The 16,092-nt window shown below is 34.8% G+C and overlaps 1 pseudogene; it reads right to left on the reverse strand.

The window, feature by feature from the left end:
- Positions 1-2,550: 2,550 nt before the first annotated feature.
- LOC144256740 (olfactory receptor 52M1-like) lies at positions 2,551-3,486 on the reverse strand (annotated as a pseudogene).
- Between the last annotated feature and the right edge of the window lie 12,606 nt (positions 3,487-16,092).

Genomic DNA, 16,092 nt, shown 5'->3' on the forward strand with positions numbered 1-16,092 from the left:
AATGGGGTTGAGATATCTGAAATGAAAAATTCACTAGAACAGCTCAGCAACATATATATGCAAACAGAAGAAAGAATAAGTGAACATAAAGGAAGTTTGGTTTAAATTGAAGAAAAACTATTTTAAAAATGAAGACAGGGAAATTTTATGGGGCCTGTAGGACACCATCAAACATACTAATCTGTATGGGAATTCCTTAAAAAGAGAGAAAACAAAGCAGAGCAAATGCTGAATAAATTAATAATAGATTAAAAAAATTATTCAAATAATGGATAAAACTCTTCAAACTTAAGCATAATACATTAATCTACACATTCAAAATGCTCAAATAATTCAAGCTAAGATCAACTCAAAGAAAACCCCATTAAGACACATTATAGGGGCTGGGGATGTGGCTCAAGAGGTAGCGCGCTCGCCTGGCATGCGCAAGGTTCGATCCTCAGCACCACATACAAACAAAGATGTTGTGTCCGCCAAAAACTAAAAAATAAATATTAAAAATTCTCTCTGTCTCTGTCTCTCACCTCTCTCTCTCTCGAAAAAAAAAGACACATTATAATCAAATTATCAAAAGAAAATGATTCATGTATTCTGAGAAGATTGGTGAAGTAGAAAACACAGAAATCTATTCTGGATCTAGTCAATAATTGCACTGTCAGAATCTGTCTGACGTCATGATTTGGTACTCTGGAGTCTACAAAAGACTTGCAACTCCCAGGGCAAGACATAAATGGTAACTGTGGTTAATATCAGTAAATTTCAGCTCTTAGCACAGCTACCAATCCTACACTCAGAAAAGAGAATACCTCATCATATGCAAGGGATCTTCAATAAGCTTATAAACAGATTTTTCATAAGAAAACTTGGGAGATCAGAAGATGTTGGACTTATACATTTAAAGTGCCAAAAGAAAAAAAAACTCATAAAAGTATAAAGCAGGAATTCCATATCCAGGAAAACTGTCCTTCAAAAGTGAAAAGAAATTAAAACATTTCCAGATAAACAAAAGCTGAGGGAGTTCATTATCCCTAGACTTGCTCTGCAAGCAATGTAAATGCAGTCCTATAGGTGGAAATAAAAGGACATTAGAAGGTAACTCAAAGTCATATAAAGAAAAAATAATTTCAGGAAAGTAATTACAGAAATTATTATTTTATTATTGTTGACTTATTTATAGCTTCACATAAATAAGTTCTCAATATAATTTATGATATTAATGCATTAAAATTATCTGTTTATACCTGTGAACATACAATGTATAAAAATGTACTTTTCTGATATTAATAACTGAAAATGGGTGGGAATAGAACTGTTTAAAAAGCAGTTTTATATGTTTTCAAGGTTAATCTGATATAAATTCAAATTAGAATGCTGAAATATTAGAATGCTAAATGCAATTCCCATTTAACCATTAAAAAATGGGTAAATACATTACATGAAAGGAAATTAGAAATTTAAATTCTTCACTAAAAAAAAACTAATGTAAATATATATATATAATGGTTTTCTAATTAAGTTTTTTTTTCAAATTTGAAAACTATTCCATAAAAATAACCTGTCAAACATTCCCAACATTTCTGTCGATTATTCTGTCCTAGAGACAAAAATGGAAGAAGTGTGGTTTCCTTTCTATCTCCTTCTTCCTTCAGCTCCATTAAATACCGCTGTTCCGCCTTCTGCTTCCCAGGAGGACAACTTCAACAATTTCTACTGAAGTTTGCAAAGCAGTAGTTTTTTTTTTCTTTAAAATTTATTGTTGGTTGTTCAAAACATTACATAGTTCTTGACATATCATATTTCACACTTTGATTCAAGTGGGTTATGAACTCCCATTTTTACCCTGTATACAGATTGCAGAATCACATAGGTTACACATCCACTGATTTACATATTGCCATACTAGTGTCTGTTGTATTCTGCTGCCTTTCCTATCCTCTACTATCCCCCATCCCCTCACCTCCCCTCCCATCTTCTCTCTCTACCCCATCTACTGTAATTCATTTCTCCCCCTTGTTTTTTTCCCCTTTCCCCTCACTTCCTCTTGTATGTAATTTTGTATAACCATGAGGGTCTCCTTCCATTTCCATGCAATTTCCCTTCTCTCTCCTTTTCCCTCCCACCTCTCGTCCCTGTTTAATGTTAATCTTCTTCTCATGCTCTTCCTCCCAACTCTGTTCTTAGTTACTCTCCTTATATCAAAGAAAACATTTGGCATTTGTTTTTATAGGGATTGGCTAGCTTCACTTAGCATAATCTGCTCTAATGCCATCCATTTCCCTGCAAATAGTTGGTACTATCAATGACCTGGAGATTTGCTCAATGTGCGTTAAACTCCAAATAAGTTCAGGAGCACACAACAAATATCAAAACTGTTAGTTTCATAACATAAGGGAATTTATATAACATGTATTCATTGTTTCCCAATATGATCTAATGAAGTATCTGATTTCCACTAAAAAAATATTTAATGTCAGATATGATAAAGGGATCAATTATTTATTCTGTTTCCTACTTTATCTGTTACTATGTTTGCAAATAGTTTCAGTGTAATCAGGAAAGTTTTACCCTTAGAGAACTAAGAACATGCTCTTGAATTTTCTTTGTCTTAATACCATAAACAATAGGGTTCAGGAAGGTGGGTACCACAAGGTACATATTTGCAATGAAGATGTGAACTTGGGGGGCCACATTATGTTCAAATCCATGAGTCAGGAAAGTGAAGCCAGCAGTAGAGTAGAAAACAAGGATGACACAGACATGGGAGCCACATGTGCCCAGAGCTTTCAGACGGGCTTCTCTGGAGGGAAGACGAAAGACTGCACGGAGGATTGGAGCATAAGAAAAAGCCATGAAGAGACAATCACAGGAACCAATCACAAACGCTACACTGAGGCTATAACGCTTGGTGGCTCCTATGTCCACACACGCCAGCTTCACCACAGCCATGAACTCGCAGTAGGTGTGTGCGATGATTTGACTTCTACAGTAGGGGGGCGGCTTGAGCAGGATGGGGTGTGGGGAAAAGAAGGCTACTCCCCGCACCAGCACAGCAGCTCCCATTTTGGCAATGCGACTGTGGGTGAGAACTGTGGCGTGATGCAGTGGGTCACAGATAGCCACTTACTGGTCAATGGCCATGGCCAAAAAGAAGCCTGATTCTATGGCAGCAAAACTGTGAATGAAGAACATTTGAGCATCAAAGGCCATGTGGTGGGCTCCCAGCCAGAAGACACAGAGCATGCGCGGCAGCGTGGACGTGGACAGCACCAGGTCAGTCACTGAGAGCATGCACAGGAACAGGAACATGGGCTCGTGGAGACTTCGCTCTGCCCTCACCACAGCCAGGATGGTCACGTTCCCCACCACAGCCACCACATACATGGAGCAGAAGGGAATCCCAATCCAGACGTGCAAGTGCTCTAGCCCTGGGATGCCCATCAGCAAGAAGCTGTTTGGAGATATTTCGGACTTATTGGCTGGTTCCATGGTGCAGCTGCCTTCTGTCTTCTGTGAAAGAATCCTCCAAAGGCAAAAGTGTTCTGCCAAAGTCATTACCATAAATCTGAAAACAAAAGAAAAACGTGTCTGGAAGATTCCAAACCATCACATTAGAAAGCTTTCTGAACTTAGAGTGGGGAGGGGGAGAGGGGAAACTTCGTGATACTAACAAAAAACCATGCAGCCAGGCAGAAGGCACTAGCTGCACAAGTCAAGAATCTGATGAATTTCCTTTAAAATTGTTGCTAATTATCTGTGAACAATAAAGTAAAAAATGAAGAAAAAAACTAAACATAAGACAGTAATGAAGAAAATTAGGGATACACAATCTTGTTCCTCTCGAGTCCCTGGCCATCCAGACAATACATGGATCAGTATATGATCACAAGTCTGGCTACAGTTGTCCAAGCAAAGCATATAACTGGCTGCACTGCTTAAAGTTCTGCACATTGGGAGGAATTTCCTTCACCCCTGTTCATGGATGTCCCAGAAAAGGGTTGCAGTACTACTGCTGCCCATATTCAGGCAGTGCCAGTGTATCATGTGGAACCCTCTGTAGCCAGGCCCAAGTCTTCTCCTCTTTTGTTAACTGATCTTAGGGTATCTTGAAAGGTAAAGTTTTGAAATGTCTTTGAATATACATGTCAGATGATTTTAATGTGCTCCAAATTTTATCTATATATCTAGGCCTTTATCTCTCTTTATCCATCTCTGTCATTGGAGCAATATATCATGACTCGTAGTAGAGATAAATATACTAAGATGTATTATCAATGAGTTTGATTGTATTTGACAAGAAAACCTCCAAGTTTTAATAAAGGTCTTTTTTAATAATGAAATGTACTGAGGCGGGAGGATCATAATTTCAAAGCCAGCCTCAGCAACTTAGCAAGGCACTTAGCAACTCAGTAAGACCCTGTCTCTAATCAAAAATGAAAAATGGCTGGGGATGTGGCTCAATGGTTAAGCACCACTGGGTTCAATCCCTGGTACCAGAAGAAGAAGGAGAAGGAGAAGGAGAAGGAGAAGGAGGAATCATAATCTAATTTATGTGACTTCAGATAATCTTCATGTTTCTATTAGAATGGAGAACAGCCCTATATAAGTGTCATTATATAAAATATAGATAACTGGCAATTTATAACTCGTAATTAAGCTCTCAATCAATGCTGCCAATTCTCAAATTTTTAGGGGCTGATCACTGAACTTGTACTTCTGGTTTCCCTCTTGCTACCTGCCTCTCTGCATTTGAAACTCATTAGCATTCACTGAGAGTGGACATCAAAAAGAAAGAGGTGAAGTTCATGTCAATCAATTATGACACTTCTTAATTGCTCTCCTCATTTCTCACAGTGAGAGAAGTAGTAAGAAGGTGGGAATAGGTCATCAATAGATTATATAGAAACAGAAAAATATAGTTTACCAGCATGCACCTGTGAACATCACCACTCCACGCATACTTGCTGGCTAGATGAAAGGTATAAGACTTTCCCACATCTCTGTGAAGTGAGTGGAAGGTTTCAGATAATCCTGAAGAATAGTGGAATTTCATTTGTTTGCATTTATTCTTTTCTCCTCACAAACATTTTTTAAATGACAGATGTGCTTCAAGAGGATTGAGAAAATATCACTATGTGGTTTCTAAAATGACATATGAATTCAGACATCATTTCACTATCACATACTCATGACCTAAAAATAGGATGATATGCTGCATGATAATTATATAGCTAAGAGTACAGGATTGGGTTCCAGAATGCTGGGTTCAAGTTCTAACTGATCCCTTAGCCAGGTAAATTTGAACAATGTACCTTACCTGTATATATTTCAATTTTCACATGTATCATTCCAAAATCACAGTGTTCTTGAGATTAAATGCGATAATACATGTAAAGCCCTTAGGCATAAATATTAAACAAATGTTAACTATTATTAAGATAGTATAGTCTTTTATCTTTTTAAAAATGTTGTTGTATTTTTTATACCTTTATTTTATTTATTTTTATGTGGTGCTGAGGATCGAAGTTAGTGCCTCACACGTGCTAGGCAAGTGCTCTGCCACTGAGCCACAACTGCAGTCCAGTCCTTTACCTTTTGAAAAGAACATAAGCACATTATCTCATGTGATGCCTTTAAATTTAAAGAACATGATCTTTTTCTCTAGCTTCTCCTCTTATCCATTCTTCTGTCTTTATAAACTACCTATCTTCTATTTCAGTCTTCCACTTCATGCACTCCTCAAAAAAGTGCTTGAAGCCTCATTGTCAATCCACCCCATGCCAAATACTGAATGTCTAGAAACTAGTCCCATTGTTTTTGTTTGTTGTTGTTGTTGTTGCTCTTTGTTTGTTTGTTTTTGTTTCTGGTACAAGAGATTGAACCTAGGTTCACTTAACCACTTAGTCACATCCCCAACCCTTTTTATTTATTTATTTATTTATATTCTGAGACAGGTTCTCACTAAGTTGCTGAGGGCCTCGCTAAATTGCTGAGGCTGGCTCTGGACTTGCAATCCTGCCTCAATCCCCTGAGCTACTGGGATCATGGGCATGTGTTAATACCATCCAGATGGTCCTAGTGTTTTATAATCACCGTACTACAAAGATTCTAATTATCTCATCATCAACATTAAGATTATTGCATTACTTGCTTCATCTATCCTTATTCTTATGTGAAAGTTTTTAAAGTAGATCTTAGATGAAATGTTATTTCACTTCTTATTTTAATCATCCTCCAAAATGTCAATATTCTCTCATATAACCCTAATGTCATTGTCCTCACATTGTTATTTGGATACTGTATCAGTTAAGCCCTCCAAGAAGCATTAAATTGGTATTAAGTGTGCAAGAGATTTGTTGGATGAAAGAAAAGGAGAAAGCAAGATTGAGTGAGAAGGAAGCATACCACCATTATGCAATTGAAATAAAACCTCTGCCCGCTCACCAGGAAATTCTGGACTCGCAAGGGACAAGATACTTGAGCAGAAATGCCCAGGCCCATGTACCACATTCTTGTTCATGCCTTGGCTAGAGAAGAAGAAAAATACTGAGGACTCTGGCTGCTGTCAGCTAACCACAAATATAGCTAGGGAACAGATACTTTTTTCATTGACTACCATGGACTCTTCTGTAAATACACAACTTTTCCTTATCAATATGAATTTCCCCTATAAGGAATTTATGCAGGAAAAACAAACATATGCATAATTATTTTCTTCCTATTACTAATTTTTATAATAATGAGTTATATCCTAGCTATTCTCTATGACCAATAACTTGTTGAATTGTATTTTGTGTTTTTATTTATATTGCTTTTGGTTTTCTAATTTTTGTATAATATTATAAACTCAAGGATTTTGTTTTGAACCATATTTAAGAATGGAATTTACTAGAAAGAAGTGGAAATTTCAGTATAAAATTAAAAACATCCATTTATTCCATTACTCTTTACTGAAATTTTGATGAAAATAATGAAGCATTTGGCTCCCACCAAACAGCTAAATGCACAGATAACAGAATTATAAATTCTCTCGTGGAACTCCCTTACTTAATTAAATTAAGAACTATAATTTTAAATAATTCTATCATTTTGTTAATTTGTACATTCTCCTTCCATTATGTATGTCAAATTATTATGGTTTCCATTCCTCCATTTAAATCCTCTCCCTTCTTTTCTATATCTAGCTTCAATCTTTAAATTTTTATTTTGAAATAAATTCAGGTTCATAAAACATTACAAAAACACAGCACAATTATTTTCTTAACATTTTTCACCCAGTTTCCCTGGAGCAAAGTCTTGTGGCTATTTTGGACTACATGGCAACCTTTAGAAGTGATGCCACTAATAAAGACAGTGGAATAAAAGATTGAGGGAACCTGGGTCCTGCCATACCAACTGAAGACTTCCTGCTTCGGATTTGCTATTTATGTGAGAGAAATAAAGTTCTTTTCGTGTAGCTGCTATTTTGAACATTCTGCTATATACAGATTAATCTCTTCTTAACTGATACCTAGGCCTCATGCCCATCCAGTACCATCATTCCTGCAACACTCTGTACTATATTATTATTTTTTAAAATTTTTTTTAAGAGAGAGAGAGAGAGAGAGAGAGAGAAATTTTTAATATTTTTTTTTTTTTTTAGTTTTCAGCAGACACAACATCTTTGTTTCCATGTGATGCTGAGGATCAAACCCGGGCAAGGCGAGCGCGCTACCGCTTGAGCCACATCCCCAGCCCTGTACTATATTATTTTAATGCCTATTCTCCCTTACCATTTTGTGTTATTTCATAACATTGTGAGGAAGGAGTTATGTCCTGAAATAATGGCTTCTGATATCCATGCTAAGCAGCCACTAAAACTTCACACAGTTATACAGTTTACCTACTTTATAAACCCAATATGTGAGTCACCATAAATTAACCTTTATTATATATAATTCCTATTTCAAATCATCTTAGAGTTAGAATGCCTAACATTTGCCTTGAAATCAGATGTGCTTTGACTATTCAGTAGCTCTCTACCTAATCACAGTATATCACAACTTTCCTATATTCTAATAGTATCATCTGATCACAGTACTTGGTTGTAAGGTAAACAGGGTGGGAATTGACACTGTGACAGGAGATATCAGAGTGATTTTCTCATGGTCTCATGCTGGTGAGTTATAGTATAGAATCAGAACTAGCAAATATAGTCTCTGGATTCTGCTCCATGTGTCTACTATATAATACATGACAAAAGAAGCATCTTCATAGAATTAATGTCCACATGGAATATTCTTTAAAATCTTACATTTTAACACATGATGACTTCCAAATTCTTTAAATCACATTACTTTTAGTACCTCATATATCGTTTATTTATTTTCACTATATAATATGTATTTCAAAATAAGTAGTGAAGTTTTTGACATGTATCATCAGGCATCATCTCGATGCCATCAGAGAAATCACATACTTCCAACTAAATCTACATTCTAAATGATTACTAAAGATGAAGCTGTATTATTTTTATGGTTGTTGCCAAGTCAATTTTGTGATTTCCCCATTTCTGTAAGTTAATTGAGACCAATATTATATTACTTACTCCACAGTATATTTTTACACCGTGAATACAACATAATCTTAACAACAAGAATTACTACAGCTAGTGTTTACTTTTTGTTTCCTATTGCAATTCATAAGTCACACACAACATTTAAAATAAATTCTATTTGGTTTATTTACAAAAGCTGTTTAGTCAAGTGTCCAAGGTAAACTGTAATAATCACATGATTGTATTTTCACTAACATAAAAAATTAGGTAGGTTGTTTTTATTATAACAAGACATACACATATAATCAGAATATTCTGTAACTAAACCAAAATTTATATGTTTACTGGGAGATGAGATAATTACTCTAGAATTGCCATGGAAACTAGGACATTTTCAGGCAGACATCATTGAATCTTTATGACCATTTATGTTACTATTTCCCTATGTTTCAAATTTGCTTATACAAAAATGTTGCTAGACTGCTAAAATAATTCACAAATTATTGCACAGTTATTACCTTGCATTTGGTTCCCAGAAATGCAAAATTCATGCCTGCATAGAATATTTCTAAACATTTTTTCTCATTTACCATGTGCTTGCTAATGTAAAAACACTGCTAGCATTTATAAATAGGAGCATATAATATAGAATACATATGATTTTCCTCATTTGTTGGCTTTTCCTTTTTTTTTTTTTTTTGTCTCATTGAGCTACATGTAGTTTGATAGCTTGACTGAGAAACTAGTTGTCTTTCTTTTCACTGTTGTGAGTTCATCATGCAAAAACACAAACAAAAACAGCAGAGGAAGAAATGAGAAATTTTCCCATCTTGTTCTCTCAAAAGAAAAATCCAGGGCATTTGGGTCTTAGAGATCTGGATTCCCCTTTCCCTAGAATAGAGGGCTTTTGTTTCTATAAATACAGAATTCAGAAGTCATTGTGTTTGAATGGGAGGAAGGGTAAGGGTAATTTAGTGTTAAATGAATAGTAGCAAATTATCCTGGAGAGGTGGGAGGGTTGGGGTTCTTGAGGCCATTAGCTTTTCAGTCTTCATACTGGAAGAAACAAAGCCTCTAAAAAATGTGATGTGTGTATGTCGGGGACAAAGCATGATGTTGTGGAACCACGGAGTAAGCTCTGTGTCAAAACTGGTCGGGTAGAGAGAGGGTGCTGTCACCAGAGAAACACTCTCAAACGGATTATACAAACTGAGCAAAGAGAGTTAACAGTTCAGCTGTGTGGCACAGTAGCACTACCTATATATGGCTGTTTATATAAGAAATGAAATACACTGAAATTCAATAAATTTAAAAATTTACTTTCTTATTCATACTAGTCACATTTAAAAGGTTCAAAAAGGTTCCACGGCCACGTTTGGCTAATGGCTACCATATTAATCATCACAAAATAGATTATTTCCATCATCACATAAAATTCTATTGGACAGATTTTCTCCCCAAACTATGACATAATAAGAATGGAAAAAGTAAAAATTGACTGAAATTTTATTTTCCACTAATATGTCAATTGAAAAGTTAAGAAATACAACACTTACAAATATCTAGTTTTGAGGAGAAAATTATGATTGTCCCCATTATATTTTCTCTCTCTCTTCCATCAAAATATATACCTGTAATCCTCGAAATGTTATATGGTAAGTTCCTATAGCAAAAAGAAAAGTAAAAATATTCCTGTGGCATCTGCTAAAGTAAAAGTAACTGCACTTAAAAGTAAGATATTTCCTCAAAGCCAGTATTTTATCTATATAAAAGAAATATCTCTTTGAAAGCATTGGACATCTACCCAGGCAATAAGGAAGGAGAAATGACCAGAGAAGTGGGCCAAGGATTTTGGAGCCTTATTCCCTGACAGGTGTTTACTAATGCTCATGTATAACTAATATATGAGAAGCTAAAACAAGCTTCATCAGACTCGTGGATATAAGAGGGAGAGAATTTAGAACTTAGAACCCACCAAAGAGGAGGTTCCCCAAAAAACAACCCAAGTTTCATTGGAAGCCCTTAATAAGGGGCTATGTACCAAGAATGAACAAGAAATGGATCCACCCTCATAAGGATGAAAGCCCTATTTTAAACTGAGGCAATACTTGTATGCATTAAGGTAATCTCAAAGGACTAATGCCTCTAACTGAGTTATCTTACAGAGAAAATTTGGCTTACTTTTGGAGAAATGATATTTTTCCAGTCTCAATTTTCTTGGTAATTTCTCATATATAATATCTAGAATTTACTAAAAGCACAGGATTACAAAGGGATAAGATTAACCAAAATCTAGAGATATGATAAATGATTTTCTCACCAATTTTCGAATAATGATGATATCAGATATAAACTTTATGAAAGTTATGATTATTTTGTCCAAGTCATTAAAAGACAAAATTTAGAATTTATGCCAAGTTTTTCTTCTGTTAGGTACAGGGTCTCTCTTCTAGTGCCTAAGTCTTTGATCCACTTTGACTTGAGTTTTGTGCAGGGTGAGAGATAGAGAAATTTGATTTAATTTTGCTACATATGGATTTCCAGTTTTCCCAGCACCATTTGTTAAAGAGGTTATCTGTTCTCCAATGTATGTTTTTGGTGACTTTGCCTAGTATGAGATAACCGTATTTATGTGAGTTTACCTCTGTATTTTTAATTTTGTACCATTGGTCTACATGTCTGTTTTAGTGTTAATACTTTGTTACTATAGCTTTGGTTTTTTTTTTTTTTTTTTTTTTTTTTTTTTTTTTTTTTTTTTTTTTTACTATAGCTTTGTAATATAGTTTAAGGTCTGGTATTGTGAAGTGTCCTGCTTCACTCTTCTTGCTAGGGATGGCTTTGGCTATTCTGGGCCTCTTATTTTTCCAAAAGAATTTCATGATTGCTTTTTCTTGTTCTATAAAGAATGTCATTGGGATTGTAATGGGAATTGCATTAAATTTGTATAATGCTTTTGATAGTATGGCCATTTTGACAATATTAATTCTGCCTATCCAAGAACATGAGAGATCTTTTCATCTTCTAAGTTCTTCTTGAATTTCTTTCTTAAATGTTCTGTAGTTTTCATTGTAGAAGTCTTTCACCTCTTTTGTTAGATTGATTCCCAAGTATTTTATTTTTTGAGGCTACTGTGAAAGGGGTAGTTTTTCACTGATGTATAGAAATGCATTTGATTTATGGGTTTTTGCTGAATTCATTCATTAGTTCTAGAAGTTTTCTGGTGGAATTTTTGGATCTTCTAGAAACATAACTGTGTCATTGGATCTTCTAAATATAGAATTATATGATAGTTTGAGTTCTTCTTTTCCTATCCATATTCCTTAGTCTGTCTAATTCTTTAGAATGTCTAATTGCTCTGGCTAGTGTTTCAAGAATTATGTTAAATAGAAGTGATGGAAAGAGGCCATCCTTGTCTTGTTCCAGTTTTTAGAGGAAATGCTTTCAATTTTTCTTCATTTAGAATGATACTGACCTGAGGCTTAGTATAGATAGCTTTTACAATGTTGAGGTATGTTCCTTCTATCCCTAGTTTTTCCAGTGTTTTGAACATGAGAGGGTGCTGTATTTTTTCAAATGTTCTTTCTGTATCTAATGAGATGATCATGAAATTCTTGTTTTTAAATCTATTGGTATGATTAATTATGTTTCTTGATTTCCATATGTTGAACCAACCTTGTATCCCTGGGTAAAGTGTAAGAAGTAAAATGAAGAATCAATAAATGGGATGGATTCAAACTAAAAAGCTTCTTCTCAGCAAAGAAAACAATAATGCGAAGCAAGAACCTACAGAAAGGAAGAAAATCTTTACTACACTCACCTCGAATAGAGCAATAATCTCCAGGATATATAAAGACTCAAAAAACTAACAAACATGAAAAAAAAGTTAAACATCTCTAACAATTAGAGAAATGCAAATGAAAACTCACTCCAGTCAGAATGGCAATTATCAAGAATACAAGCAACAATAATTGTTGGCAAGATTGTGGGAGAAAAGATATACATTGCTGGTGGGACTGCAAGTTGGTGTACTGCTCTGGAAAACAATATACAGAGTCCTCAGAAAACTGGGAATGGAACCACAATTTGACCCAGCTATTCCACTCCTTGGTTTATACCCAAAATCAGCATACTAAATCAGCATACTACAGTGATGCAGCCACATTAATGTTTGTAGCAGCTCAATTTACAATAGTTGAATTATGAAACCAAACTAGATGCTCTGTAACAGGTGAATGAATAAAGAAAATGTAGTACATAAACACAATGGAATATTACACAGCCTTAAAGAAGAATGAAATCATGGCATTTATAGGTAAGTGGATGGAGCTGGAGAATATCATGCTAAGGAAATAAGCCAATCCCCCCAAATCAAATGCCAAATGTTTTCTCTGATAAACAGATGCTGATCCATAATGCAGGGAGCTAAGAAAGAATAAAGGAACTTTGGATTGGGCAGAGGGGAGTGAGGGGAAGGGAGGGGGTATGTGGGTGGGAAATATGGGTGGAATGAGACGGACATTATTAACCTATATACATGTATGATTGCAAGACTGGTTGACTCTATATCATGTACTGTCAGAGCAATGAGAAATTGTGCTCCATTTATATGCAAAGTGTCAAAATGCATTGTGCTGTCATGTATAACTAATTAGAACAAATAAAAAACAAACAAGAAATAAACCAAAAGTGATTTTTTAAAAAAGAATTTCTAGAACCGAAAAATCCAGAACAGAGATTACAAATGAAAACATAAAAATGAAAACATAAAAAAGAAGCATAGGAGAAATATGAGACATATATTTATTTGAAGCCATAGATGAAGGGAAGAAAAAGGGAATGAAACAGATGCAATAATTGAAGAAAAAATAACTAGGAATGTCCAAAATTGGCATAAAGCAACTAATTCAGTAAGTTCCATGAAATCTAATCAGGTTGAGCAAAAAAAAAAAAAAAAAAGTAGCAATAGTAGCATCAAATTCCTACCCAGAAACTTCATGGAAAACTTCTGGAAACTAAAACAAAACAGAAACCTAACATCATCCCTCTCTCCATAGCTCAATGGTAATCTTGAAAATTGTTAGCTTTGCAATGAAGAGAGAGAGAATTATTAGTATGAAACCTTTCTGGAAGCTCATTGTAAAGCTCCATTCTCGTGGCTTTTATTTATTTGACTCAACACAGAGCTGTGAGAACAACCTAATCTCCAATGCCTCTATTTAAAAAATCAGCAAAAATCACTTAACAACACACTCACTGAATCAGCATTACGAGTTGGGGCTCACAAGTGACTGATTCAAAAAATCTAAAGAAAAACTTGAGAAATGATATTCCAAAAAGGATTTTGATAAACTCTAACGTGTATCTGGGAATACAGAAGACCACACATATGCACAAGGCTCTTAGAAGTCCTGGGTTGGGGGCATTTCAAGAAGAGACCTGAAAAAGCCCTAATTCATCCCCTGTAGTTGACATGATGACTCTGGGTGAGCGAGGATTCAGGAGGGAAGTGTTACCAACTGTCTGTTGGAGCATTGCACAGAGCCCTTCAGCAAGGCTGGGAGGTATGTTCCTGTCAAGGTATGTAAGAACATCCCTGTGCAATCATTAGAGGACTATTTAGCTAACTAAGCAGAGGTGTTGGTGGCCACACAACAAAGAATACAAATTTTAGAGAATTATTTCAGGAAAGACACTAAAAAAATGATAACAAAAATAACAGAAGAAACAACAGGTGTTGGGTAAATCTAATTTCCACAGTTGACACAATATATTAAGATGTCCATTTTTTTTGAGTGAGAGAGAGAGAGAGAGAGAGAGAGAGAGAGAGAGAGAGAGAGAGAGAATTTTTTAAAAAATATTTATTCTTTAGTTTTTGGCGGACACAACATCTTTGTTTGTATGTGGTGCTAAGGATCGAACCCGGGCCGCACGCATGCCAGGCGAGCGCGCAACCGCTTGAGCCACATCCTCAGCCCCAAGACGTCCAATTTTTAACACAAAATAAAACAAGAAGGTATGTGTGGCCCATTCAACAAGAAATAACAAACAAGGTAGCAGAAACTCTTCTTGAGGCAGTCCAGATGTTGGAATTAATAGAAAACTAGTACAACCTAGCACACTTGAGGCAACTCAGGGGCACAATTTCATCAGTTGTTATATGTGCCCTCAAAGAACTAAAAGAACTAGAAAGAATTAAAAGAAAATATGGGATAATGCTTCACCAAGGAGAGAATTATTTTTAATTAAAATAGTAGTAATTATTTTTATTTAAGAACCAAGTTTCATTTTTGGAGTTGAAAAGTACAACTAAAAATTAAGATTCATCAAAGGGGCTAAACAGATATGAACAGGCAGATGCTTCACAAACTTGTTCAGTGAGGACATCAAAAACAGGACCACACAAAAACAACATAAGAAAGAAACTACAGAAAAATATTCTTCTTGAGTTGCCACAAAAATTATCAATGCAAACAAACAAATCCAGCTACATATAAAAAGGATTATACCCATGACCAAGTGGTATTTATCCCAGCAATGCAATGTTGGATCAATATATCAAAATCAATCAATAAAATATAGCAAATAATCAAATGAAGAGAAAATGCATAATCACATCAATAGATGCAAGAAAATCAATGGAAAAAAATCCAGTGTAATTTTATGATTAAAAAATACCCAATAAACCAGAAATAGAAAGCATTTCTGCAATCTCATGAAGGACAACTATGGCAAAACGACAGTTAACATCTTGCTTAATGTGAAAGACTGGATGTTTTCCTTCTGATATAAGGAATAAGACAAGAATGTCCACTTTCACAATTTCTAGTCAGCAATGTGTTGAATAAAAGATCCAAGAGCAATTAGGTTAAAAAAAAAAAGAATAAAATATGTACAGATTGGGAAAGAAGCAGCAATATGATTTTATACAGAGAAAATTTTAAGGAACATACATACACAAAAAATACTATTAGCACCAATGAAGTCCAGCAAGGATGCAAAACATAAGATCAATATTTTTTTTAAAAAAGTGTATTTCTACACATTAGCAATGAACATTCATGAAGAAAATGGTTCCATGTATAACAACATCCAAGAATAAAATACCTAAGAATAAGTTTAATAAAAGATATGCAATACTTGGACACTGAAAACCATAAAATATCATAAAAGAAATTAAAGATCTAAAATTCTAAAATTCCAAGCTCATGAATTGGAGGACTTAATTTTAAAATGGCAATACTCTCCAAGCTTATCTACTGGTTCAATATAATCTTCACTGAACACCATCTGTCATTTTTGCAAATAATCCTAAAAATTACATGGAAATTCAAGGGACCCAGAATTGCCAAAACAATCTTAACTTTTTTTCTTTTTCTTTGTCTTTTCACTTTTGACATTTTGGATCAAACTCAGGACTTTGCACATAAGAGACAAGCACTTTATCATTGAGCTACTTCCAAGCCAATCTAAAAATAATCTTGGAAGGAAGAAGAAAGCTAGAGGATTCATAATTCCTGATTTCAAAATTCACTATAAAGCATCGTGTACATCCATGAGAA

The sequence above is a fragment of the Urocitellus parryii genome, chromosome 8, assembly GCF_045843805.1.
Source record: "Urocitellus parryii isolate mUroPar1 chromosome 8, mUroPar1.hap1, whole genome shotgun sequence".
NCBI lineage: Eukaryota > Metazoa > Chordata > Mammalia > Rodentia > Sciuridae > Urocitellus > Urocitellus parryii.